This window comes from Piliocolobus tephrosceles, chromosome X (genome assembly GCF_002776525.5).
Source record: "Piliocolobus tephrosceles isolate RC106 chromosome X, ASM277652v3, whole genome shotgun sequence".
Lineage (NCBI taxonomy): Eukaryota > Metazoa > Chordata > Mammalia > Primates > Cercopithecidae > Piliocolobus > Piliocolobus tephrosceles.
Genome location: NC_045455.1, coordinates 3567092 through 3594807, shown reverse-complemented (window position 1 = coordinate 3594807; position 27716 = coordinate 3567092). Strand labels below are relative to the sequence as shown.

At 46.0% G+C, this 27716-nt stretch overlaps 1 protein-coding gene across 1 annotated transcript in view; it reads left to right on the top strand.

The window, feature by feature from the left end:
* Window positions 1-27716, top strand: part of COL4A2 (collagen type IV alpha 2 chain) — a 199989-nt gene that overhangs the window by 80316 nt on the left and 91957 nt on the right. The gene's annotated exons all lie outside the window — the stretch shown is intronic.

Genomic DNA, 27716 nt, shown 5'->3' with positions numbered 1-27716 from the left:
GGCCGTGGTTACAGTGTGTGGATAGGCCGTGGTTACAGTGTGTGGATAGGCTGTGGTTACAGTGTTACAGTATGTGAATGGGCCATGGTTATAGCATGTGGAAAGGACGTGGTTACATTGTGTGGATAGACTGTGGTTACAGTGTGTGGATAGGCTGTGGTTACAGTGTGTGGATGGGCCATGGTTACAGTGTGTGGATAGGCCGTGGTTACATTGTATGGATAGATTGTGGTTGCAGTTGTGGATACACTGGTTAAAGTCTGTAGAGTGTTGAGAAATGCTAAGTAACTTTCAGCCTCCCTGATTGCACCAAGCAACCTTTGGTGTAACAAATACTCCAAGGTTCGCAGACACTTGCTCAAGTTAGAGAACAAAGCAACCGCAGGATTCGCTTCGTAAGAAGAGAGACTTGGGTGTGTTTCTTATGTAAGGCATGGTGCCAGAAAAGTACAGTGGCTCCTGGGGATTGCCGACCCCCACTCCAATCTCAGCCGTCATTTCTAGCCGTGCGATTTGGGTGTATCCCTTAGTATCTTTGATCCCTTCTTGTCTGTAAAAATGGAAATGAAAATACTCATAGATTTTGTGTGGAGTTTATAAGGCAACTAGTGCACCATATGGAGTGGGAAAATGCTATTGCTATTATAATTGTGTAATTAATATATGTAGTATATAATACATTGATATGTAATATATCAATATGTAATTATAATAATAATAGCATTGTTATTATTTCTCCACTTTGGCCCACAAACCTAAATTCAGCCCCTTCTATTTAGAGAGTACTCAGATAAAAAAGAAAAGTGAGATGCTTACGCTCTAGAAGACCACGATCTGGGACAGAGACGGAAGCATGGGATCTTCTACTAAATTGGGAAAGGATGTGTGAAACCCACGCTTGGGGCCGTCGCCATCAAGGGCTGCTAGAAGGGTCTACTGAAAATGGCCCACGGTTGGGTGCTAAATGGGGAAACATTATCCAGAAAACTCACCTAAATGGAGCGACTGAGGTCAGGCATGGTGGCTCATACCTGTAATCCCATCACTTTGGGAGGCTGAGGCAGGTGAATCATGAGGTCGGGAGTTCGAGATCAGCCTGGCCAACATGGTGAAACCCCATGTCTACTAAAAATACAAAAAGTTAGCTAGGCATGGTGGCCGGCGCCTGTAGTCCTGGCTACTCGGGAGGCTGAGACTGGAGAATCACTTCAACCCGGGAGGCAGAGGTTGCAATGAGCTGAGATCCCACCACTGCACTCCAGCCCAGGAGATAGCGTTAGACTCCAAATCAAAAAAAAAAAAAAAAAAAAAGGAAAAAAAATGGAGCGACTGATACCCACATATACAAGGTGCATTAGCACAACCAGTATTTCCAAAGGCTGGAAGGTCAGCCTTGCCGAGGGCCAGACCCTGAGCTGCTGGAGGCCTTGAGAATGGCCTCCCACGTCCCCACGGACAGAACTGTGGTGCCCGGGCAGCACGGGCGCTTTCATGTGGGTGTTTCTGTGGCCAGAGGTTATCTGAAATGTGCAGGGACAAGGACCCATGCCAGGGAAGCCAAGTGTCGGCTGCATTCACCCCCCTGCGCCTCACACCTGCTGGAGGACGCAGCCTGGCAGTCAGTGGCCCTGAGCTGGGGAGGAACGCAGGCGGCCGCAGCCCCGAGGGAGCCCTGCGCTTGTTTCTAAGAATAGGTGGCTTCCGGGATCTGGAGTTCGGTTTTTCTAAATACACCTCAGCCTGGAGACTCAGAGGCAGGCAATGGGGCCAAGTAGGCAGCCTCAAGAGTGACATCACGGTTTCCTCTTTTAAGGCGATTCTGAGGCTTTCTTCTCACCAGGCCCCTCCCGCCTGGCTGCTGCAGCTGCACGCAGCCACCTTGGCTTCCACCTCTGCGGAGCCCTGACCTGCCCTGGCTTGGCTGTGCCTGGGTTTGGGACAGTTCCGTGTGTATTAAAGAAGCAGAGCTTGAACTGCGTTGAGAGTGTATTTTCCCTCCTGCCTGCTCTCCTCCTACCTGCATTCCAAACACATGTGTTTTGGTTATTGCTAAAGCTTCCCCATGGACTACATGAGTGAAAATGAACGAAATGATGATTATGTTAAGAAGACTTCACAGTGCCACCTTTAGAGGGTGGCCCAGAAGGCTGAGGGACAGGGGCCTATGTAAGTTTGATGGGAACAGGATTCCTTAGAATTCCTAAGCTGTAAGGTAACATTTCTGCGCAATATGAAACCTGAGAAAGGCTTAATAATAGCTTGGTCACCAAACCTCCCTCCAGGGTGGTGGCAAGCGAGCCCTCAACTGCAGTCTGCGTTTCCCCAGCCGAAGCCAGGCAGCTGCCAGCACCTTCGGGGGCATTGGGAGCACGCTGGTGACTTCTCTTGGCCAGTAGGTGTGGGCGTGGCTCAGTGCTCCAGACACTACTTGAAAAGGGAAGGTTTCTGGGACTCCTGGCACCACGGCCTCTCCTCTGCCCAAATTTCAAGATTTATTTTTACTTGTTGAACGAAAAAGAGAATGAGCCCTGTGCTCTGTCATGCTCCAAACTGCTGCCCCATTTTTAGACCACGGAGCAAGATGAATGCTGTTGGAAGGAATGTGTTTATGAGACAGACAGTTTTTAATCCATCAGACAGCAATACTTGCGACTTTAAATATGGCACATGGTGAAAAAGTGTCCCTGTGATGAGTCAGCAAAAAAAAGTATTTCACCCCTCACATAAACGAGGGTTTGATTAGCTCATTGATTGCAGTTTTACTATTGTGCAGCACAGACTCAAATTTAAGTATAACTTGAGGGAAAACTCTGACCTCAGAATTTGTGCATGATAAACTGTGTTGCTGAAACTTCAAAGGTCTGGTCTCCACTGCTTCCGGGACCTCTCGCTGCCTCCCAGGGGACAGATTCCCCATGTGATCCCACAGGCCAGCTGCTTCGAAGCTGTGTCTTTTCCTTGGGGCCCTTCTGACCCGTCGGCTCCCCTGTCTCCACTCCTCACGGTCTGCCCTCACCCTCTGTGGTCGTGGCTGTGGCCCTGTGATGTCCATCCTGTCTCCTTGTGACAGATTTTCCACCTCATCCTTTCTTTAAGCAGCTGACACTCAGACCCATCCTTCCTTGGTATCTGATGTCTTTGGTTGGGTTTATAAAGGCAAGACACTTCTCCCAGCCCATACAGGGCGTCCTCACAGATCAGCTTCTTCAAGGAGACCTAGCCCAACCCATGAATGAGTGGTGGCAGCGCTGGCAGCGTGAGAGCAGGAGTTGAAACCTGCCATCACCCCGGCCGAAGATCACACCGCTTCCCTTTTCCATAAAGTAGTGCATCATTTGGAGGATGTTTCGTGTCTGTAAAGCACCTTCACCCTTCTCCCTAATCTGTGCATGTGCATATCTGCAGGAGTGTGCGTGTGCGAGAATCCACCTTGCATGATTTAACTGAAATCATGGAGCAGCGATCAGCAGCAGCAAAGATGACCCTCACGGCCGGGGAGCCCGTGCTTGATGTGGTCAGCATCGCCTCCCTTCAGGAGGGCACGGCTCAGGGAGTCCTTCTCAGACCCCTCCGTCTTCCCCACGGTTCACCAGTCTCAGACCCCTCCGTCTTCCCCACAGTCCACCAGTCTCAGACCCCTCCATCTTCCCCACAGTCCACCAGTCTCAGACCCCTCCGTCTTCCCCACGGTCCACCAGACTCCCCATGCAAGGGAAGATGATGGACATCAAATCGACTGTAGGCTGTTCTCCTCTGTGCGCTCTCACGAGCACTGACGCCTCGCAGCGTGATGCTCCAGCTCCAAGAGGAAAGCTGGCCCCAGGAGCAGGCTGCTGTTCGGGGCCTCCTTGCCTGGTCCAGTCCTTGGTTAGGTGAACTCCAGCTGACCAAGACAAGCATTCGTGGCATTTGGTTTAAGCAGCCTTGCATGTTTATTGTGATCGTGGGTGGTTTTCTTTCTAAAGCAAAAAAAAAAAAAAAAAATGTTTAAAAAATTTTTTCAATACCCTACCTCTTAGGTGACTTTTACTCCCTTCTCAAAAATATCAGTGTTTCCCAAGTTCATCAGTAGCATTTGGCCAAGTATACTACACACTTGATGAAATTACTCAGTTTTATTAACTGCCTATTTTATCGGCATGGGATGATTTAAGATGAAGGCTCTCAGTGTTACGGCTTCAATTCATTTATTCAAAAAGCATGTGTTGAGCCTGCACTGGGTGCCAGCTACTTTGCTAGGTGCAAGGATGTAAATATTCATAAGACACAATCACCCCACTCAGGATTTTTTGCTGTGCACTTTTAATGCCCTGTGAAGAGGAAAGTTTGGAGAGACCCACTCCCCTCAGGGGGTTTCTAGGTCGTGTCCCATCCCAGGAGGACCAGGGCTCTTGAGCTCGATGGGAATCCCAGGAAGACTTCCACGGAAGGTGGCTGGAGCCTCTGTCTCCACAGATTCCCAAAGGTCACGCAGTGACCCTGCACAGGGAGCCTTGAAACCTTTACAGCTGGAGCCAGAGGGACCCCACACACCTTCTAGCCCAGCGCTGGGAGTCTGTGGGTGGCACCCCCAGTGTGATGTGTGGCACTCAATGCCATGCCACAGGTGAGGAGCAGAACCTGGTCCACACTCACTCTGGTAAACTGACATGCTGTTAAACCATGTTTTAAAACTTTTGGGAACTTCATTGAACTCAGCAGTAGTTATTCCATAGGGCAGCTGAAAACCATTCTTTAGAGACTGGAAAGTCCATTCTCATGCCCTTTGACTTCCTTGATGTTAATTCTAAATGACACGTTCTCAGGATGTTTTCCCCAGAGGAATCCTATATGACAGGGCTGTGTACGGGTCTGAGAAGCGACAGGGCAGCCTGCGGTTACACTTGACTGAGTAATCCGCTTGTTTAGGGCTGTGGCCGGTGATTCCCTGTTCCCATGGTATCCTAAACACTTGGAGTTATCACCAAATCTGAATCCAACCCTCATCTTTTATATTGGAATTCGTTTTCTAAAAAGACATATGTCAAGTGGAAGCTGTTTCATTTGTATCTGACATTATCTTTTCAAACTGTTTATCCAATCATTTGGGTCCCAAGTGAATTATGAATTCATCAATTTAAGGAAGAAGCTTGGGAGTTAAGACTTCATTTTACGATACTCCCGCATTCATGAAAGAATGCATTTATTTTTAGTAGTGCTTTGGATTGTGCGTTTTTGTTTGTTCTTTTGTTTTGTTTCTAGAAGACTTGTTGGAAGCTCTGTTTCCAGAATACTGGATTGGCTGCGGTGGGGTCCATAATCCACTGCCTGTATCAAACTCATACTTCAAGAAAATATTAAATAGTTGCAGTATCTACAGGGCTTCTACAGAACTCGTTCTGCTATTAGCAGGGATGTGACTTTAGTTCACAGAAGAACTAGAAGCAAAATGGTGACTATCAGAAAACCTTACCAATAAGAGTAGCCAGACTTGGTCATTTGTGAGGAGTCCTGCAGCCGGGGTTCCAGGATCTCTGTTGCTTGCCTGCTGTTGCCCATGCAGATGTTTTATCATAGTCATGATCTGTTTGAGTTAAAAGAATATCCAGAGATATAACAATGCATTCTTTGTCTGAGTCATTAAGGATGTTTATGAAGAAGAAATTGAGTCGTGAAAAGCACAGATTTCAGAGCCCCGCAGATCTTCCTTTGAAAATTGGCTCTCCAGCTTACTAGCTCGATGACCTTGAGTAATTCCCTAACATCTGTAAGCCTCAGTGTTTAGTTCTGCAAAACAGAAGAGCAGCACCTTTCTTGCAGGGTCGTCGTTGGGATTTGAGATAGATGAAGTAATCTTCAGTATCTAGTGACGTGATCGTTGGTCCCCAGGTGCTCGCTAAAAGGCGGCCTCCGCCGTCCCGAGAGTGAACCACTGCATTCTTCCGTGTTCCCGGCTGGCAGGCGTGGACTGCTGGTTCTCTTCAGTTTGCTCTGAAATCTCACTCTGCCCTTGCTGGATATTTTCCCGGGTTTCTTGGGCTCTTTCTGCCCCCACGTGTCTTGCACATCCCGGGAGATGTCTCCTCTGGGGCCTTCTCTCCTCTTGGCTCCACACAATGTGTTTGCTCCCAGGGTGGATTTGGAGGAGAGTGGTAACAAAGACCCAGGTTTTCAACAACAAATGGCAGGAGGTGAAGAACTTCAGATTTGAGATTCTAGGAAAAAAGAGGAGCTTGAAAGCAACACTGAAATACTGAAAGTCACGGTTGAATATGATGAGAATTTAAGAGTAAAATAATCAGCAAGAAAACCAGTCAGTCAGTCAACGACTTGACTGATTTAAAAGAACCAATATGAAGAGTCTCAAGAATTGTTTATTTTATTTATTCTTGCACTCACGTTCCAAAACAATTTAAGTAAACTCAAAGAATGGTGCTATAGTTGAAACGTAAATGGAGGAGGGCTGGTTATTTATCTCCAAGATGCAGGGGGAAAAGTGGGTTTTGAAGAGGAGGAAGCCAGGACAGAATACCCAAAGTCTGCAGGAACTAGGAGCTGGAAACCCCGAGGGCAGTGGGAGGAGAGGAGGTTACAGCAGCCCTGTGAGTCCGCAGGGCTCTTCCGGCCCCTCTGCCTGTGTGTCCACTCAGTATGTGAAAAATGTTTGTGAATTGTTCACCCAAAAATGTATTGTGCAGCAGCAGAGGTCCCCTACCCCATGCAGAAAAAAAGACCATATTAGTACAACGCCTGTCTCATTCCTGTTTCCTCAGGGGATGCCTGAGAATCCCTTGCTTTAAAATCCCCTCCCGACCCTTATCTAACTGTGGTCAAGAATAATTGTTGGCTATTTCCTGCTCTGGAAACCATCTGGTCTGCTGTGGTGCCCTCTATCCTCCCTCCTCTTTAACTATAAATTAAGTCCTAGAAGAAAGAAGTAGAGGAACTGAGGCAATTTAGGACCAAGAAAGTAAAGCTGAGAAATAATTGTATGAGTCTGTAAGTATAGAAAGGGCTGATAGCCATGGGGCAGGTGGTTGATTTTTCATCCTCACCATGTAGAGAGTAAGAAGGGAAAAACTTACTTGGAGGATTTTGACTAGCCTGGAGCGAGAACTCCACAATGATTCAGCAAATATCTCCCCCACCCTACCCCCGCCTCGCAACTACTGGTGATCTCCCCCTGGTGTCTCCCACCTGGGAGGAGTGGCTGTGGTGGTGCTGAAGGCAACAGTGTGGAGGGGAGGTTGGCTTCAGATCCCTTCTGGCAATGTAGATTCATGAAAAATGCTGAATACAGTTTATCTCATGTGTTTTTCTTTTGTAAGGTAAAATTGAGCTCTTTCTTTTCTCTAACAAGCTCATTTTAAAGGCTGTTTAAGGGAAACATAGAATTAAAATATCAAGCTGAACCTCTCACTGGCTCAATTTCTTAATGCTAAATTGCTCTCCCATCCAAGAATAATTTCAAGACATTGGAATTTATAAATGGCAATACTTGGATGTGGAAATTATGTTAGGACTACTATTTTCATGAATACAGTCCAGTATAACATAAGGCTATATAAAATGAAATATTTCTGTTGAAATGTATTTCAATTCTTTGAGTAGTGAGGATTTTATTATTGGATTTTTTTTTTTTTTTTTTTTTTTTTTTTTTTTTTGAGACGGAGTCTCGCTCTGCTGCCCGGGCTGGAGTGCAGTGGCCGGATCTCAGCTCACTGCAAGCTCCGTCTCCCGGGTTTACGCCATTCTCCTGCCTCAGCCTCCCGAGTAGCTGGGACTACAGGCACCAGCCACCTTGCCCGGCTAGCTTTTTGTATTTTTTAGTAGAGACGGGGTTTCACCGTGTCAGCCAGGATGGTCTCGAACTCCTGACCTCGTGATCCGCCCGTCTCGGCCTCCCAAAGTGCTGGGATTACAGGCTTTTAATTACTCAATTTTCAGCTATATTTAGTGCTGAAATTCTAGACCATTTTAAGAGAATCCCACTATAAAGAAAAAAAAAAAAAGAAAAGGCCAGGTGCAGTGACTCACACCTGTAATCCCAACACTTTTGGAGGCCAAGGCAGATGGATCATTTGAGGTCAGGAGTTTGAGACCAACTTGGCCAACATGGTGAAACCCCATTTCTAGTAAAAATTTAAATAAGAGATGGGTGTAGTGGCGCACATCTGCAATCCTAGCTACTCAGGAGGCAGAAGCAGGAGAATCATTTGAATCAGGAGGCAGAGGCTGCAGTGAGCCGAGATCGCGCCACTGCTTGCCAGCCTGGGCGAGGAGTGAGATGCTGTCAAAAAAAAAAAAAAAAAAAAAATTCTTTTTTACATGACTCAGATACAGCGAGGGTCAAAGTATCTTTGCCCAAAACATTACTATAGTACTCACAGTAAAAACCTTCCAGCAGAATGAGGTGTTGGCCATGCCCCCTCCACTATACCAGCACTTTCTCCACCATATCCCCCGCCACTATACCAGCACTTTCTCCACCATATCTATGTGCTGAAGAGTCAGATGGGACAGTGGAAGCGTGAAAGAAGAATCCACGCTGAAAACACCTGTGCTTGACTTTAAAAATTTTTTCTCACAGGTCCTTAGGTTAAGGATCTTTTAAATCCCTTGATAATTTGGCACATAGGTATTTTATAATCATAAAACAAGAGAAAACATTGATGTAGTACTTACTTCGTGCCAGTCACTGTGTTGCCGTGTGTGTGTGTGTGTAATTAACTCACTTAATACTATTTTCCCCCCTTAACATGAGGAACAGAGAGGCTCAGTAATTTGCCACGTGTCAGCTGTTTCTAACCTGTTTGGACTGGTCAGCATTTGAACATGGAGGATAGGACAGTCACACGACATTCGCACGAGTAGAGAGAGGAACGTTGACTTCTGAGTCACAGGTCTTCTCCTGGTAGCGCTGTCATACCTTAGGGATGTTTCACAGCCAGAAATCCAAACATGCCTCCCAGACTGCATGACCCGTACCCCAGTTGTGTTGACCTATGTTCATTTCCTGATGTGTGCAATTGCACAAGGATGGTCTTGGTGCACACGACCTCTCGGTCCGTCCTCTGGCCAATATTCAGTTCCTTGTTCTCGCTTTCCCATTTGCCACACCTCAGTCAGCCTTGTTTCCCACACTGCTTCTGAAGAGGTGGGCTCCTTCACGTGTGAGCCGATGAATTACCTGCCTTTGCCTTTGCTAGAGTGAGATGCATTCCATTAGGTAATACATCAAAACATGCACCAGAGTTCTGGCCCATCCGGTGCTCTTTGCTCAGATCCCCTTGGCACTCCCTAATTTTTCTCCACTTCCACAACTTGCTGACATAGATTTGATTTTCAATTCAGAACAAATTCAAAACAAGTAAAAAAGATCTGATGGAATTAGCAGACACGTGTCAAATTATCCACAGCTTCTTGCTGGAGACACATGGAAAGACAGGGTGCAGCACGTCTCCAGGGAGCCAGAGCTGGAGAACTCCTGGCAGCCTCCATTTTCTGCAAAGCCAAGGGTCCTCCACAGGGTTGGCTCTAGTGCCCAGAGGTCAACAGTGGAGACCTGTCTCCTCCTGGGAGGACCGGGTCTCCAATCGATGCGTTAAGATGACAAGTAGGTATTGCCAGCATGTCCCTTACAAATCCTGCAGGTAGGTCAGTTTTGGAGCACAGTGGTTGTGTCTTAGGAGGTCCAGCAAAGCCAGTTCCCTTCAACATTAGAACAAGTCGCTCTTCCTTCTACGGAGCACTGCCTGGGAAGTGATTGCCACTGCCATGTCGTGTGACAGAGGACAGTCCTTAAAGATGGGTTTCATTCATTGTGGACAGATACTGTATGAAGGCACATGGGGGATTTGCTGACGGGGAGGACGGCAGGGGAGGTGCCCCACAATCTCAGTGCTTGCTCAGCCTATCTGTGTCTGTCTCCACTCCCTGCCCCACTCCTCATGTTGCAAAGTTAAATGCGAATGTGACACATTTTTCCTGTGATTTTCGTGTTACATTTTTAGATGTGGTCATTATATTCAACTGGATATAACATTTTGTTTCTAATTGAAAACTTTTTCCCCAAAAGTTTTTATGCTTTTGAAGCAAATGAGAAAGTCCATTTTTGGCTGGGCGCAGTGGCTCATGCCTGTCACCCCAACACTTTAGGAGGCCGAGGAGGGTGGGTAACTTGAGGTCAGGAGTTCGAGACTAGCCTGGCCAATATGACGAAACTCTGTCTCTGCTAAAAATACAAAAATTTGCCAGGTCTGGTGGCGCATGCCTGTAATCCCAGCTACTCAGAAGTTTGAGGCACAAGAATTGCTTGAAGTCAGGAGGCGGAGGTTGCAGTGAGCCAAGATCGCACCACAGCACTTTAGTCTGGGCAACAGAGCAAGATTCTGTCCAAAAATAAAAGTCCATTTCTAATTCCATTTGAGGGATATGGAATAAAATACATAAAAAGTAAAGAGTCAAAAGAAGGAAAAGGTTTTAATGCAAATGAATGTACTCTTCTGTCTCTTCTATTGTTTGTAATAGACTTGATCTTTAAAGCAATTTTGGATTTACAAAAAAAAAAAAAATTATTCAGAGAGTATCCATATCCCCTCTCACTACCTCCCACTCCTGGTTCCTCTGATTTTTAACATCTTGTGTTAGTGTGCTTGTGTTAGTGTGCTGTATTTGCTACAACTGGTACCAATGTTGACCTTCCATTATTCTTTTAAATGTGAATCTGACTTTGGGGATTTGTGTGACTGAATCTTTCAGATTGTGAACGATTTTTAACAACCAGCCCATGCTTGTAAAACGTGGAAGTTTCTCTGACTCTGAAATAAGAGGGACAAGGTGCTTCCCACGCAAGCTTGCGTTGGAAATGGGGGAGCGTGCATAGTCCAACTCCATGCCCCGTGTTTTTCTTGAGCAGCCCTCTGGGTCGAATTACTCTGGACTTCAGCTGAGGCAGGGGCATTGTTTCATACTCAAGAAAGCTCCAAGAATGGTAGAATCTGGCCAGTAAGAAGTTCTGTGAAATGGGACTCGTGTTTTCTGGAGAACATGCCTTCATGGCCCTTTGATCATGAGACATCCCACCATGCCCTCCTTTAACATCGCTAATGATGAGGACTGACCACCCCGTCCTTAATTCCCATAGCAGTCTGAGATTAAGCCATTCAGAATCTTACTAGAAATGACTAAGTGGACCCTTTTTCCTTGTGAGGAGAGAATTCAAGGCGGTTTCCAATCCCTAATGATAAAACCAGCATCAAATTGTAGAGAATTGCAATTTCTTTCTTATGAATAGCAAATTTTTGTCTCCTTTCATTTTTTAAGCTGTTGAATACGTCAGATGGTATGCATAGAGAGATTTCAGAGAAAAGGTCTAGTCAATGTGCAAATGTTTTGTGGTTTTATTTTGAGTTCGAAGCCAGAGCACTGAATTCCACAAGGCTTGAGCCTTGCTCTCTCTCCTGAGCACCCAGGCTTCGTGGACATGACTAATAGGAGTTTATTCACAGCCTACTACCATCCTTGGTCATAATGTTGCTCAAGGCCCGAGCAGGCCTGCCAAGACCACAGTGTAGCCCTGTTAATATCACATGACAGTCGGAGAGTTTTTGGAAAACCTCCTCTGGCTGACTGTTTATCCGCCCCCATTGATATTTGTCTGAAGATAAGTTATACAGTCTGTTTACTTACAAATGCGTCAGAACAGTCTTGGACTTCTGCACAGAGGTTCTGCCAAATACAAGGCTAACAGGGAAGTGGTTTGGGCAGCCCTGGAACCAAAGAACCCCTCAGAGCATCACAAGCCATCGCTCTGTGTCCCTGTCATTTAAACAGGGATTCAGGCTTCAGGTTGTCGATATTTGTAGGCTTGATTGGAGGGAAATAAACCATAGGAGCATTTTTAAAATGAATTTTTATTTCTCATTTCCACTTAGTAATGGATGCACATTTTTCCATCAATAAACATTTGAACTTTTTTCAGTTTTTAAGAACATGGTAGGTGGCATATTTCACAATCTTGGCAAGGCAGACGTTTTTGGAGTAAATTGAAACTGGAGGCCAGAAGGACTGGCTCTGAACTGAACTGCCACTTGCAAATTGATGTAGCAGAAGAAATAATGGATCATGTGGACCACGCAGAAAGCGATCTGAGACAGGCGTGTCAGCCGCATGTGGATGAATAGTCCTTTGTGGGCAGGAAGGAGAGGGAGTGGGTGGGTATGGGGGCAGGAGAAAGAATCAGCTCTGTGTTTGGGGGCTGTGAGAGGACACTCAGAAGAAGGCTTTTACACCATATTTTATATTCACAAGTTTATTTATGTTATTTTGAGTCCAACAGAAAGATTCACAAACGTTAAACTTTAACAACCCCCGAGTGATCAGAAAAGATGGGCAAATCCTTGCTCTAAGAGCAGCTGTATCATGTGGAGAAGAAGTCATCTGTGTTGGGAAAACTCGCAAACAGATGCAGGCTAAAGTGAAAGATAACTCTCCACACCATTACAGTTTGAAGGGCTTTGAAGTTATTTTTAGAAAAGCTCAAAAATCTAAATCAAAAATCAGATTTTTTTTTTTTCCCTACTGCTTTCCGTTTTCTTCTTCTCTTGTCCCTTCTCCTTCTTGGTTGTTTCTGTTGCTATTTTTACATGTCCCTTTAGGTGGGGGGAAGATACGGTGTGAAATATATTCAAGTGCAACTTTTTGAAAATAACAAAATGCGTGTTTATTATGAGGAAACCTCAACCGCCTATAGAAATGACAGCAGTAAATGTAAATAAGCAAAAGATCAGAGATATAAGTGTAGAGTCATCATTTCCTTTAGCAGTCAAATAACGAACTGGGCGCAGTGGCTCACACCTGTAATTCCAACACTTTGGGAGGCCAAGGTGGATGGTTCAGTTGAGGTCGGGAGTTTGAGAGCAGCCCGGCCAACATGGCGAAACCCCATCTTTACTAAAAACACAAATGGTGTTTTTAGTGTTTCGTTTTTAGTTTAATGGTTTTAGTTTTTAGTGGTGGCAAATGCCTATAATCACAGCTACCTGGGAGGCTGAAGCAGGAGAATCGCTTGAACCCAGGAGGCAGAGGTTGCAGAGAGCCGAGACCACGTCATTGTACTCCAGTCTAGGCGACAGAGTGAGACTTTTTTAAAAAAAAACAAACAAACAAAGAAAATAACAAAAAGCACAGTCAGCATTATATGATATCAGACATATCCAGTCCAGAGACAGGATGGAGTTGGAGATCTAGTCCATCAACCAAATCAATTTAGGTTGATTTTTTTTTTTAACAATTTTTTTTTCTAGCAAAGTAAAAAAAAAAAAAAAACTATTTTTAGCCTTATTTGTATATAACTGTATCTTTTTTGGCTCACTTAGACCATTTTATCGAAAGAGATCAACCACAAATTCCTGCCGGTTTTTAGTTGTAAGAAGCTTTTTTTTATTGGCAGGAAAACTGGGAGAATGTGTAAGCTGTTAAGCAGCCAGGCCACTCTGTGCCCAGTTTTCTGGTAGCTATTGTGAAAGATGTTTAAGAAGCAGGTCCAAGGAATGAAAGGGCATTGGAGAGAAAGGTGAAGAAAATGTATTGAACACCTGTCACATTTTTCCCTCACTAGCTACTTAACTCACACATCTGCACAGGAGCCCAAGGTTCAACCACTTGTCTAGATCACCAAGGAGAGTGAAGATAAAATCTGTTCCTCCCGTAAGCCCTCAGAGCCTATGATGTCAGACACCTCGTTGAGAGATAACATTCACAAAACAACCAGAGAACATTGACAGCCATCATGTATTAGTGATATATTCATGCTGGCATGTGGGGCGTAAGTGAGCTCCCGTATTGACTTGGTCTGAGAATGAAGAAGTCTAGCTTTACCCATAATGGGCTTTAAAGCAGCTCTTTGAGTTTGGTTGGCCCCAGACCTAAAGTCTTGCATCTGTGAACCACTTTACCTATTTTCTTTCCCACAGAGGATAAAAACAAATGTGTGGAACTGAACCTAGGTCCTGTGAAACCTTTTATTCTCCAGATGCATAGCATTCCCTTGGTGACACAATCGAGTTTTGTGAAATATATGAAAATATTGAAACTTTTCAAACATTATCTAAATGTGGGGGGATGTGCCATGAAAATGTTTAAAACGCAAATTCCCACACAATTTATCTAATTGATTTTAATCTGATTATGCCTGCCCTCCGTGATCTTCCTGGCAGGAATATGATAGGCCACCTGCTTCTTTTCGGGGAAAGCATTCTGTTTCGAGGATAAGAGAAGGCAGGATTTGAGTGAGGTTTGCTTTAGTCATGGCTTCTGAAGCTTGATAATTGCAGAAGTTCCATCTGTAAGATGCTCGATTAAAATTCTTGATGAATTGAGTAATCTCCACAAGGCCAAGAGAATCTTATGTTCTTGAATTTGTTCCATATTCACAATAGATCTAGTAACCATGTGTAGTAATCAGACAAATTCTCCAAAACATGCAGCCAGCTGGATTCCTGAACTTTAATAAGGTTTTTATGCCGACTGCTTCTGCAACCTCACTAACTAGCCAGCCTAGATAGGAAGCTCCCTTCTTAATTCATTCATAAAGTACCTTTTGATATGTAGACCCAATCTCTTATAAACCTTTTAGAGATCAATTTGCATATGTAATAAAAGTGAAAAAGTTGGTCTTCAGATACCTACTACAGAAAAAAAAGTGAAAAAGTTCTTAAGCAGATGAGAAATTTAAATAAGAGTTTAGATATTTTCTGAATATCAATTCACCTCATTACTTTTGAAACTTTGGTCAGACGGAAATGTTCATTCCCTCTGCCTAAAGAGTTGATGGTTAGATTTCATAAAACAGAAGCTAGTAAAGCAAATGCAGGAAGAAAAGTAGCCTCCCATAGGTATGCAAACATGTATTCAAAATTAAAATTAAGAGAGCAGAAAGTCTAAATGTTTTAAATATGCTTCACTAACTTCTGATTCCTTGAATCTATCCCCATTTATTAATGTTTATATAGAGAACAAAAAAAAAAAAAAAAAACAGAAAAATTACTATGATGACTATTAATTACATCATTTTCCAAAGGGGGGAAAATATTATAACCAATGAAAGCTGAATATACTTTTATAATTGGTAAGATTAAAGAAAAAGTTGTAATTCCACTTCAGTAAATAAAAGAGTTATTTAGAAGATAAAGCATTTATAATGATGGACCTAGATTTCTGCTTCCTATAGAGATTTCATGACCACGTGCACATATTCTGGTTAGACAGGAAGGCTCATGAGTTGAACACTTTGGCCAGCCTTCTATTTTGTAAGTATTGGCAGAGAAATACTTAAGAAAAAAATGGTTTCGTAAATAAACTTATAATTAAAAGAATGAAGAAGAAGATGTAGCTCTTGGGGCTTCCATCGCCTCCTAACAGAAAACATCTGCTGGACTTCTGGAATTTTCCTAAGACCTTGAGAACACACCCACGCATTTCCAACTTTTTTCCTAACCAGTGAGTTGGCTTCAGCAGTTTTCAGTTTTGTAGCTGACTGTCCCATCCAAACAGTTGTTCAGCTTTGCCTTTTATTATAAATGCATTCTCATTTGTTTATTGCGTAAGTATTGGTTACCTTCTGTTAATTGGGAGGTGTGGAGGAGGAGCAGAGAACAAGCTCACAGGTAGGAACTTTGTCAAAACTAAAACCTATTTTGTAGATGAGGCTTGGTTCTTTGTATTGTTAGCATTGCCTTTGCTCAAGGGAATCAACCCAACTCATTTTAGTACCGTCTGTATCTTTCAAAATGAATAAGAGTAGTTAAAACAGTATGAAGTATGGCGTGTGTCAAACTCCACAAAGGTGTTTACCATATGAACTTGAGAAAACCTAATTAAGTGGGTTTTGAAGAGACAATGGGGCTTTGTTTATATGTTTGCCTACACAGGGGAACTAAAACAAACAAAACTTATTTTTAAAAAGCTTCTTCAAAGTTCTCATTTTGTTTTAGAAGAACTTTCAGCTTTGTTACTTTCTAAGTAGGTTTGTATCATTAGAAACTGATATGCTCAGCACAGCCAACTCAAGATAATTTAACCAGCTTACATCCACCTATATGTTTATGGGTTCTCTTGGTCTAAAAGGTCTTGAAAACCAAATCTCTGTGAATCAATTACTGTCTTACTCCACTTGGGTGTTATAACAAAAATATCTTAGGCTGGGTAATTTATAAACAACAGAAATTTATTTCTCACTGTTCTAGAGGCTGGGAAGTCCAAGATCAAAGCACCAGTAGATTTTGTGTCTGATGAAAGCCCTGGATTCGTAGATGGTGCCCTGCTGCTATGTCCTGACGTGGCAGAAGGGACAGATGCTTCCTTCTTTATAAGGGCACTAATCCCACTCATGAGGACACCACTCTCATGACCTAATCACTTCCCAAAGGCACCAACTCTCAATACCAGCAGATAGGGGATTAGATTTCAGCCTATGAATTTTGAAGGGACACATTCAGTCCGTAACATTTCACCCCTAACTTCTCAAAATTTATATCCTTCTCACATGCAAAATACATTCATTCCATTCGAATAGCCCCCAAAAATCTTAACTCTTTCCAAAATCAACTTAAAAAGCCTAAAGTCTACAGTCTCTTCTAAGTATCATCCAAATCAGATACAAGTGAGAATCCAGATCTGACTGATCCTGAGGCACATTTCTTTCCCAGTGTGAGCCTATGAAATCAAATAGATTGTGTGCTTCCAAAATACAATGGTGGGACAGGCATGAGACAGACATTTCTATTCCAAAAAGGGGAAACAGGAAAAAAGAAAGGAGTAAGTGATGCTACGTGAGTCCAAAACCCAACAGGGCAAAGAATATTCGATTTTAAGTCTTGAGAGCCATCTCTGACTCCATATTCCACCTTCTGGACACACTGGGGTGGGGATTGGCTCCTCGAGTCTTGGGGCAGCCCTGCCTCCCATGGCTTCTCTGGGCACAGCCTTCATTGCAGCTCTCCAGACTGGAGGTACACACTGGTCACTCCACCATTCTGGGTGCTGGGTGCAGCCCCACTCCCACACCTCCCCACCTAGAAGAAACTTACACTGCCATGAACAGAATATTATTCATGATCTTCTGATAGACTAGACTGAGACTTTTTCTACAGCTCTCTTCTTCTAATGAGCCCTCACCATAAGGAGTGAGGAGCCCCAGTCCCACACCACTGCCCTCATGGGGGCGCTCTGTGTTGGCCCTGCTCCTGTGTCAGGTCTGTGCCTGGGCACTGAGGTCCTCCAGGGCATCCCTTGGAAGCTGGGTGGAGGTGGCCACATTCTCACAGCTCTTACACTCTATGTACCTGCAGAGTTGGCACCATGTGGAGGCCACCAAGGCTTCCTGCCTGTGTCCTCCAGAGAGACCATCTGAGCTGCACCTGGACCCACTGGAGCCGCAGCTGGGGCAGCTGAGCATTGCACCCGATTGCAGGGAGTAGAGACTTGAAATTGTTTTGGCCCCAAGGTCCTGACATTCTAGACCTAAGATGTGTGGGGCAGCCCCAAAGATTGCCTCCGGAGGTCCTTCTTCAGTTGTCTTGATGAGCAGCATCTGGCTTCCTTCCACCATACTCATCTCTTTATCAAATGTTTGCTTTACTACAATCTTGATGTTCTCTCCTGAACGTGTTTTCTACTTTTCTACTACCTGGCCAGTCTAAGAATTTTCTAAATCTTTCAGTTCTGCTTTCTTTTTCTTGATAAATTCCATCTTTAATTTGTTTCTCTCTGTTTACACTTTACTATAGGCAGTCAAGAAAAGTTGTGCCACACCCTCACTTTGCTTAGATATTTCTTCTGCCAAATATCCCATTTTATGACTCAGAAGTCTGCCTTCCGCAGAACACAAGAAGATGAGCATGATTCAGCCAAATTCTTTGCTGCTTTGTGACAAGGATGGCCTTCCCTTCAGTTTTCAGTAACATACTCCTTATTTCTGAGACCTCATCAGAATGGCCTTTCCTGTCCACATTTCTACCAACCTTCTGATCATTACCACTTAGGGAATCTCTAAGATGGTTGAAGCTTTCTCTACAGCCCCCCTCTTCTTAGGAGCCCTCGTCAGAATCACCCTTAAGGTTCTATTCATGGCCATGTAGATTTTTTTCTAGTACTCACCTCCAAATTCTTTCAGACCCTACCCATTACCCAGTTCTAAAGATACTTTTACATTTTTAAGTATTTGTTACCCCAGCACCCCACTTTTAGTACCAATTTCTGTCTCAGTCCATTCATAGTTTATGCTATAACAAAAATACCTTAAGAGTAGGTGATTTATGACAACAGAGTGTTATTGCTCATAGTTCTGCAGGCTAGGAGGTTGAAGAGCAAGTGACCAGCAGATTTGGTGTCTGGTAAGGGCTCTCTGCTTCATAGACGGCACCTTGATGCTGTGTCTTCACATGACAGAAGGGACCACAGGCTCCCTTGGGCCTCTTTGAGAGATGCACTAATTCCACTCACCAGGGCTGTACCCCCAGGACCTACTCACCTTCCAAAGTCCCCACCTCTTAATGCCAGCACACTGGGGATCAGATTTCTACTCATGAATTTTGGAGGGACACAGACATTCAGACCACAGCAGTTATTGCTCAAAACAAAGGAGTAAAAGCTAGCGAGTAATGTAAGTATGATGTGCTTAGATTTATTTTAGTCATGCTCATTGCCTTTTTAAGGTAAACTTTCTGGGTCAATTGAGCTATTTAGATGCAGACTCATATTTGAAGGTTCTGCTACTCCTCTACAATACCAAACTTATAAAAATCAATGTGTTCCAATCATTCATATACTCAGCGAACATGCTGACACCTACTGTGTGAAGGATTCTGTGATATGGGCTGGGGGTGCAGACTTGTATCAGGCAGCTACTCTCTCAGAATTCACTGCCTGGCAGGGGGAGGCCAGGAGGCTGTCCCCAGCTAAGACACAAGGCATGACTTGTGCTAGGCCAACAGGGAGGTGCTGGGAGTGTAATACAACAAGGAGGAGCCACCACTGCTCACCAGAGGGTCCCCATATGGACCCACCGTCGCCGAGTGTGTGTAAGAAGAAGAGCAGGACCAGGGAGGTGGGTCTGAGAAATAGTACTGATTAAGCAATCCAGGAAGGAACCCCTGAAAAGAAAATGAAGACCAAGTAGATAGAGAGACAGGAAAGGAGCCACAGGCAGGTCTCCCAGAGAAAGAGGAGGTTAGGAGGAGGGAGTGGTCCACAGGACCCAGTGCCTCTGGGAGACGAAGGTAGAAGCCACACCATCTTTAAAATGAGTTGGGGCTGGGCATGGTAGCTCATGACTATAATGCCAGCACTTTGGGAGACTGAAGCAGGTGGATCACTTGAGCTCAGAAGCTCAAGACCAGCCTAAGTAAGCAACATAATCCAAAAAAATTAGCCACGCATGATGGTGCATGCCTGTAGTCTCAGCTACTCAGGGAGTTGAGAAGTGAGGATCGCTTGAGCCTAGGAGGTTGAGGTTACAGTGAGTTGTGATCATACCACTGCACTCCAGCCTGGGTGACAGAGTGAGACACTGTCTCAAAATTAAATAAAGAAATAAATAAAATTAAAACACGTTGGGAAGAGAGACGAAGAGGGTGGTACCTGGAGGGAGAGCTGGGCTAGAGAGAAACGTTTTAGAAAAGCCATGTGAAATCCAAACGCAGCAGATTATTTCAGAGGTCAACAGGGTGAACTATGGCTGGGAAATGGACCAACACAAAGTAGATGCTGGTGGATATCGTGGAGGTTCGGGAAGGGTGGGACTCAGGATGTGTTCAACAAGGCCGCTGGAAACCTGGGTTGAGTCTGTGTCCCAGGAAACATCCACTAGTGGGTCCCGGTGTGGGACCCACCCGCAGCCCCCACCCCAGGAGCATGAGAGCAGGGTTCCCCCTTCCTGCCCCTTCGATCTTTCTGCTCCACTCCCAGACCCTTCTTCTCCATCACCCAACGTTTTCCTAGAAGGGCATAGAACTTATACCAGGAGGGGACCTCCAAGTTAGGCAGGGGGAGAGGCTGGAGGACGGGAATGGCCCCACAGTGCAGGCCCATTCACCTGATCTTTGCTCTGTGGAGGTGAACGTGGTTGAGTTGCCCTTTTTGTGAAGAGGTGGTAGCTACAGGTATGGACAACTTACATGTTGAACAATTTATATACTAATCGAAGTCATCTCACTTTTTCCCTTGGTTTTTGGTTTCTGGGGTCTTCTAAGAGGGGAGAGGGACTCATGACCTTGCCCACTAGCAGGTGGCCTTGGGTTCAGTGCTGCTCAGTGGATTCCAAGACAGCATCCCAGGAACCTGCTGGTATCAGCCCAGCAGCACATTTTTGAGGTCTCTGGGAATGAGCTTGGGAAGGTGAGTGAAGAACAGCTGAAAAAATGAAGCACATTTGTGGCTGAAGGTCATTTTCTGATGAATCACGATCGGGGGAAGCTATGGCCGCTCTTGCAGTGATCAAGTATCTGCCGCCTGGATTCTTTCCTGGCACGTCACATCCACAGCTTCCAAGAAAGTGCTACTGTCTTACATGACAAAGTAATATTTGGCTCAAAGAAATCACTGCCAAACTGAGCAGCCAGTAAATTCTATGACAGCATTCACCATAATTCCCAAATGTAAACCAGATAGTACATTGTCATTCATAACCAGCGGACTGTCAGAAGTCAGAGAAATGTTGGAGAGGTGCAGAAGCTGATCTGCTGCCCCTACGGGCACTGATGGCTTCCTTCATCGATGCAGATGCGGGGAGAAGTGGGCGAGGTGTAGTCCCCAAGCACTCCCAGGCTGAGAGCCCTGCACAGGACTGGAAATACACATCAAGGTTCACAGGCTGTCTGGTCTTAAGGAAGTGACAGCATAAGCAGGAGCATGTCAGTATATTCACAGCAACACCCTGCATGCAGTTCCGTTTGCCGATGGACGGACACCTCTCACTCTTGCATGACCGGCTCCAACAGGAGCAAAACTCAGGTCTATCCTAGAGCACGTCAGGCAGAAGTTTCTCTGTGGGGGATGAGCTTCGAAAGTAATTGTAATTTAATTAGAAATTTAGATGTGAGTACCTGGTTTTTCTAGTGGGACTTTTTTTTTTTCTTGGTAATTTATATATTAGCCGAGATGCTTGTCCTACTACAGTGCCAGAAGTTAACTTCTAATAGAATCCATGCATTTTGTTCTCTCTCATGTCTTTTCTCCATTACCTATTCTTCACACTTGTAAATTTAAGAAGTATAGATGTATACATCTGTGCATGTGTGTGTATGTCTCCTTGGCAGCAGTCCTAATTCCTTTGGTGGTTACTAAACACTTGAGGACTGGTAAACTGTGAGGAATTGAATCTTGCTGGCTGAAAGGTAGAGGACTGGAGTCTGCCTTGCGCCCCTTATGCCTTCAGGGGCCCGGCAGGGTCTCCTGCTCCTGGGGCTCATCCTGCAAGAGGTGGCTGGTATCCAAGCAGCCCACCCCGATTGCCTCCCCAGGGAAGAAGGCAGGGCAGCTGTGAGGCAATGCTTCTCCATGGTGCTGGGAATCTCTGTGGTATAAACACGGTGGGATGGAGGAAATAATTTCAAATAATTGATATTTAGTTGCATTGACCATGAAACCAGCCCTTCATGAGCACTCTCTCTGGCCCAGGGCAGCACTGCACCCCTCCGGTGGGAAAGCCGGTGTGGGAGGGTCACCCCTGCAGGAGAGGGCTTGGAGAAGCTCCCTCCTAGGACACTGAAAAAGTGAGCGAGGAAGAATGATGCCGCGGTTCAGTTCACCGGGAGAAATGCAGTAAAGGCCAGCGCAGCGAGGAGAGCGCCACGCAGTGGTGGAGATGTCAGCAGACACAGCAAGGGACCATGGACGCAGGCTCCAGCCACCAAAGTGCAGGGTAGAGAGGAGCTGCACCTAGAAAGCCATGGCACAGGCAGCACCAGGAAGCCTGGGCATCACACCCACCAACCCCGGTTTCACTCTGCAGGGAGCAGAGGGGCCTTCATGTTTTTACATTAGAAAGGGATCGGAGAGCACGTTGGATTTCAGAATTTGAATGAAGGCAGCTAAGAGAGAGGATGCGTGAGGGTGCAGGGGGGTGGGGTACGCAGAGGCGATTCCACAGTTAATGCAAGCAAGTAAGGAGGAAGTCCAGAGCCAGGAAGGAGGTGCTGGGAATGCAGAGGAAACGGCAGACTCCGGAGACACTTGGTGGAAAGCCCATCAGAATCAGTGCCCTCCCAGTGCAGTGAGAGGACGGGGGTCAGCAGTGTCTCCGCCATGTCAGGTTCTGAAGCCCGGCTTAAGGGCCTTGCAATTCACTGAGTTAAGGAGCAGAGAAGGAAAGGGGGGTTGTTTCTGCTTTTGGAGTTTTGCTGAGAGCAAGGTTGGAGGAAACGAAGTAAGAAGTTCAACTTGAAACCTGCTGAGTTTAAAGTATCTCTAGACCCTTTAGACAGAGGCATCCAGGAGGGAGGTAGGAGCCGTCCGCCGCTGGGCGTTCACTGAAGCCGCTTGGTGTGAGTGAGGCGTCCCACCTAATGCATTCCGAGGGAAAGAGAGCAGCAAAACCCCAATGTTCAGCAGAACGGGAATCAGGAAGGGGCCAGAGGTGTGAAGAGAAACCCAGGCGGGTCTGTGGCCACCAGAGGAACCCACTCCAGGAGGGAGGGAAGGCAGCCGTGCTGGGGCTGCAAGGGTCCCCAGGGCGGGGAGGTGCCCTCACAGCTGGGGATGGTGGCATTGCAGACCCTTGGAGAAGAGTGTCAGGCCAGAAACCAGCTCACCATGGTGTGAATGGCGGGCAGGAAGTGGCTTTGGAATATGTCCAGGTTCTATTTGAATAGAGAAAACTTTCCCCCATCACCATGCTACCCGAAAAGAGAGTGAGCCCGCACTCCGGGATGTGAGGGCAGGAGAGTTGGCTGCACGGTCCCCGAGTTCTGCCCCTTCTCCCGCTCCTGTGCAATGTGAGAGGTGTTGCCACTGCAGTGTATCCAAAGTTCCAGGCATGCAGAGCCGCCCTCTGGCCATCGTCGGGGTCATGGATCCTTTAGGAGTGAGGAAGCAGAATGTGTTGGTGTGAAAGGCCTTTCATATGGCTGGGCGTGGACACAGAGAGAAAGCTCCAAACATCCTTGTGGCCTTGCTCCTTCCTGGCTGAACAGCACATTCACAGTGAGACAAACTCAGGTCGTAATGAGAACAGAAGATCTCAACAGCCACATGACATGTGTGCGCACACACACACAGGCACATATACACACATGCACATATACACACGCACACATACACACATGCACATATATGCATGCACACATGTACACACGCACCATATACACATGCACATGTACACACATGCACATATACACGTACACACGCATATGCACACATACACATGCACACACATATACACGTGCACACATATACACACATTCTTGCTCAAAAATTTCACAAAAACATCATGGGTGAAGATTTCTGGGAATAATCTTATTACGAAGCTGACCACTAAGGTTGTGGTGGGTAAATCACAATATGGATATTCCATCCCCGAAGAAAGCAAGAATGTACCGTGATCAGCGCAGACCCACCCTAGGTCTCTAGTTTCCCTCTCCCCATAATGCTCCTTGCTGCCAAATGAACCGCGTGCATCTTTGGTGGTCTGCGCTGCTGCCGCTACACCTCTGCGAACACCAAATGCGCGGGAAGCGTATCGGGCGCAGCACGGCTGCACTCAATTGTTGCCTTCTATTTCGTGGATGAAAACTGCTGTTGATTTCTCTTAGCAAGTGCTGTTGGGAAGAACCAGTGTTCTGGAGGCTGTTTTCGCCTGTGTCATGAGAACAGGGCGCCAGCTGAGTCACTTCTCTGGAATGGACGTTAATGTCGCTTGGTTTCCTCTTACCCAGGACCCCAGGCTTCATGTCTGGACAAATGAGCCATGCATTATCTTTCCACCAGACTGAAGAAAGATCAGTTTCTTGCGGTTTGTTGTTCTTTTTTTAATTGCGGATGTCTGTTCAGCGGTCGCCCAAATAATCCTTCCAAACCGGGGAGTCTTAAGGGGAGCACAGGATGTCCAGACAGCACCAGCCCTTTGTTAACCAGAGAGATGACAGACAATCACCCCGGCGTGGTGAAACCCAGCCCACACATACACCCCGTCCCAGGGCCAGCGTCAGGGCCATCCAATGGCCCTGGTAGCCAGTGGCTCCAGGAGCAGCATCAGACACTCGGTGTTACTGTGGACAGTAGCTTTGCACAAATTCCTAGCGAGGTGATTTCCAAAATATTAGATACCTTTAAAGACAGAGATGAGGAAGACCGGACTGGGATCTGGCTTTTACTCTCCGCCATTTAACCTTCCTCACACCAAGCTTCAAGGCAACACAGAGCGTGAGACGTCCGTGAGCAAGAAACCAGGCTGCTGAGCCACTCACGGGCCACGTCCCCTGTCCCCTCGCAGGGCTCGCAGTCATCACACTCAAAGTTAGCCCAGGTTTTTCTCTAGGCATTGTTGCCAAGCTTGTAATTTCGCATGTTCACAGCCAAATGTATGTTTAGATACCGTAGGTTGCTGCTGACATCCTGAGGGTGTCTTCTGGCTGTAAACAAACATAATTCTGATCACTGGGAGACTCTGTTCTCGGACAGCCCCTTGGTGTTCAGTGACATGGACTCCAAGTTCACCATCTGATGTGTGGGCTTCTGCCAGCTGGTGCTGTCATATGGCACCTCCCTAAAACCTTCCCATTCATACATGGTCCCCGGCACCTGTTCTTTGTCTCCCCTATCTTTCCTTTTCTTCTTGACATCAAATTCGAAGCCACTTACACACCCTTGTGTTTTCTTCATGACAAAATATGTCACTGATGTTACTGTTACTGTTACATCAGTTTGGTTTCTTCAGAAATCAAAACAGTGACATCTTTCTTCCGTCTGGTGGAAAGATAATCAGAGCTGATTTAACAGTGACGTCAGTTCTTTCCTAGAAAACCCAACCAGGTGATATCAGTGAATATTTCCATTTCCCAAATAAAGAAACTGAGGCTCAGGGAAGGGCAGTGACTTGCTTGTGGTCATAGAACTGGCAGAGCTGGGATTCAACCCAGGTCGCACTTCAAATCCAGACTCTTCCTTCTTGACCGCACGGGGCTCCAAATCCCGTGAATCCGTGTTTAACTGACCCGTGTTAAATCACTTCGATTTGTTCACAAACCTGATGACCACCACTCTGCCCTTTTCTCCTCTCAGCTGCCTTCTTCTCGATGCTCTTAAGCCCTCACTCACTGCCTGTGGGGTCACTGCGGGGACTTCTACCACTGTCTCCCATGTCTCATCCCAGCTCCTCTCTGTGGTCAGCACCCAGGCCTCCCTACAGGTCTTCTCAGCCACAACAGCCTTCTCCTGAGGAACCTGTACCTCCACGAGGTGGCCTCCTGATTTCCCACAACTCCCCTGGAACACACAGCTCGTCCTCTCCAAGGTCCAGCTAAACGCTGCTTCATAATATGCTTAACCAGCCAACCTTTTTAGCATGCAGAACTCCACAGCTGTTTAGAAAATCTTCCTAATGTAGCCTGTTTTCAACAACGAATCTGTTCAGAGAAGCTAGAGAAAGCATAGGTTATGTCTCAGTATTTCCTGGGAGTGTGTTAATATTTCAGAATATTAGCCTGCAGCTCCAGGGGCCTCCTCTGCATACCTTTTGACCGGCGTTGCTAAAAAGTAACAGAAATGACTTGTTTGGGTTTCACCTTATTTTTCTACCCGTCACTCTGTAGCAGGGAGGGGATTAATGAGCCATGAAATGGCTACAGTTGAGCAGGGTAGGGTTAAAGCAGAGAAGCAATATTCTTAAATCACCTTTGCAGGACTGTGGCTGGCTTGGTTTTGTATGGATTTCCATGAACCCCAGGCATACATTATTTATTTTCGCAGACAATTTGTCCATCTGCTTTTGGCTTAATTCCTGCTTCAGGAAGATCAGTGGAAAAGATATATTCAGAATCTAAAGTCAGGTCTGTTCCTCAAGGGAAGTCTGTATGTGGATGACAGTGCCCTATGGAACTCTTGAAAAGCCCCATATGATCCTCTGTTTTCTATAGCAGCCGAACGGCCCAGACCTCTCTGTGCCTCAGTTTCCTCACCCATAAAATGGGTACGACAGTACGTACCTCGTAGACATTTGTGAGGACTCCATAGGCTGGCTGACTGTTGGAAAGTGCTCCAAACAGTGAACCTCTCTAGAGCCTGAAAATGTCAGCTGCTGTTACAGCTTAGTCCCAACCAGGGGCCAAAGCTAATAACCTGAAACACTATCTCACGGACCTCTGCAATGGGCTGGGTCTAACAGGTCCGGCAGTACACAAATTTGGAACAGTTTCCTTTAAGCAAGTCAAAGGGAAGGGAATCGTTGAACAAATCACTGACTGAGTTTGTTCAACCACCCTGTAGAAAGGAAAATGGAATTCGATGTGCTCTTTTGACATCTTTGGAGCGCTGCAGTCAGGACTTTCCCCATGAGATGTGAGCTCCCCAAGACAAATGAGGGAGCTGCCCGCTCTCCCACCGAGATGAGTCACTGTAACCCAAAACAATCGCAAAATCTTTGACATCACTGCCGCTTGCAAATCTGTGCCTCCAGCCAAGGGCCGGTGGATGCTACCGCCTGCCACCTTGTGTTCACCACCAGGACTGCACGTCACTGCGAGTCTGCTGCCCTCATACCCTGGCACAGGAATGGTGAAAAGACCAAACGAAAACGTGTCTTTTTTGGACATAAGGTTGAAATCTGATTTTAAAACAGAGACACTCAGTAAGCATTAAACATCTTCCTTTTAGAGCTTTCTCACAGACCTGCATTGGCAAACTCACCCCTTTCCTCCATAACCTTTAAGCCCCTGAGTCACAGTAGTTGCCCTGAATTGCTCACGCAGGTCTGGCTTATCACTGACAGTTGTCCTCAAAACACTTGCTTCAAGTATTACCAGCACTAAATCTGGAGGAGGGAGTCCTGGCATTCCAGAGCCCTTGCCTCATTTTCTAGCGGGATCCCAGCAGATGGCCTGATTTATCTAATCAGATGCTGAGCGTGGGCCTCACAGACCCAGCCCTCCTTTCCACAAACAAGTCTGGTGGTCTCCTTTTTTATGACTCCACTTGAGAGGCCTGGAAAACATTCTCCCTGATAATGCAGGTGATAAAACCAGATCATCTGGTGGAACGAACAATCAGAAATTCCACTGGGCGGACACAGGGCTTAGAGAAGAGTTGAGATTGTGGATGATGTTTTCCAGTAGATGAAGGCGAATGAAGGAATTGAATGGAGGGTGGGGGGGTCCAAAGGAGAGGGTCAGTCCTCCAGAGCATGAGCTGCTGATGCTCGGCTTCAGAAATTGAGGGGTCATTATAATGGTCAGAAATGTGGTCTAAAGATAGAAGATTTCATGTGGGAAGAACATGAATTTTGGAGCCAGGCAGAGGGGTAAAGAGCAGTGCCATAATGCACGTGCTTAGCAGACAGCACATGGAGTGTGTTCTGTGTGTCAAGTCCTGCAAGAGATGCTGGGGACAGAGTGTGAATGTGGGATGGTCCCTACCTCCAAGGGCCTCGCAGTCCCACATGAAATGTGGGCACAGAGATGTAACGTGGCAGGGCCCTGCAGTGTGCCTTGGGGAAGGAGCTCTGGCCGCCTCCTCAGTTGTGAGGA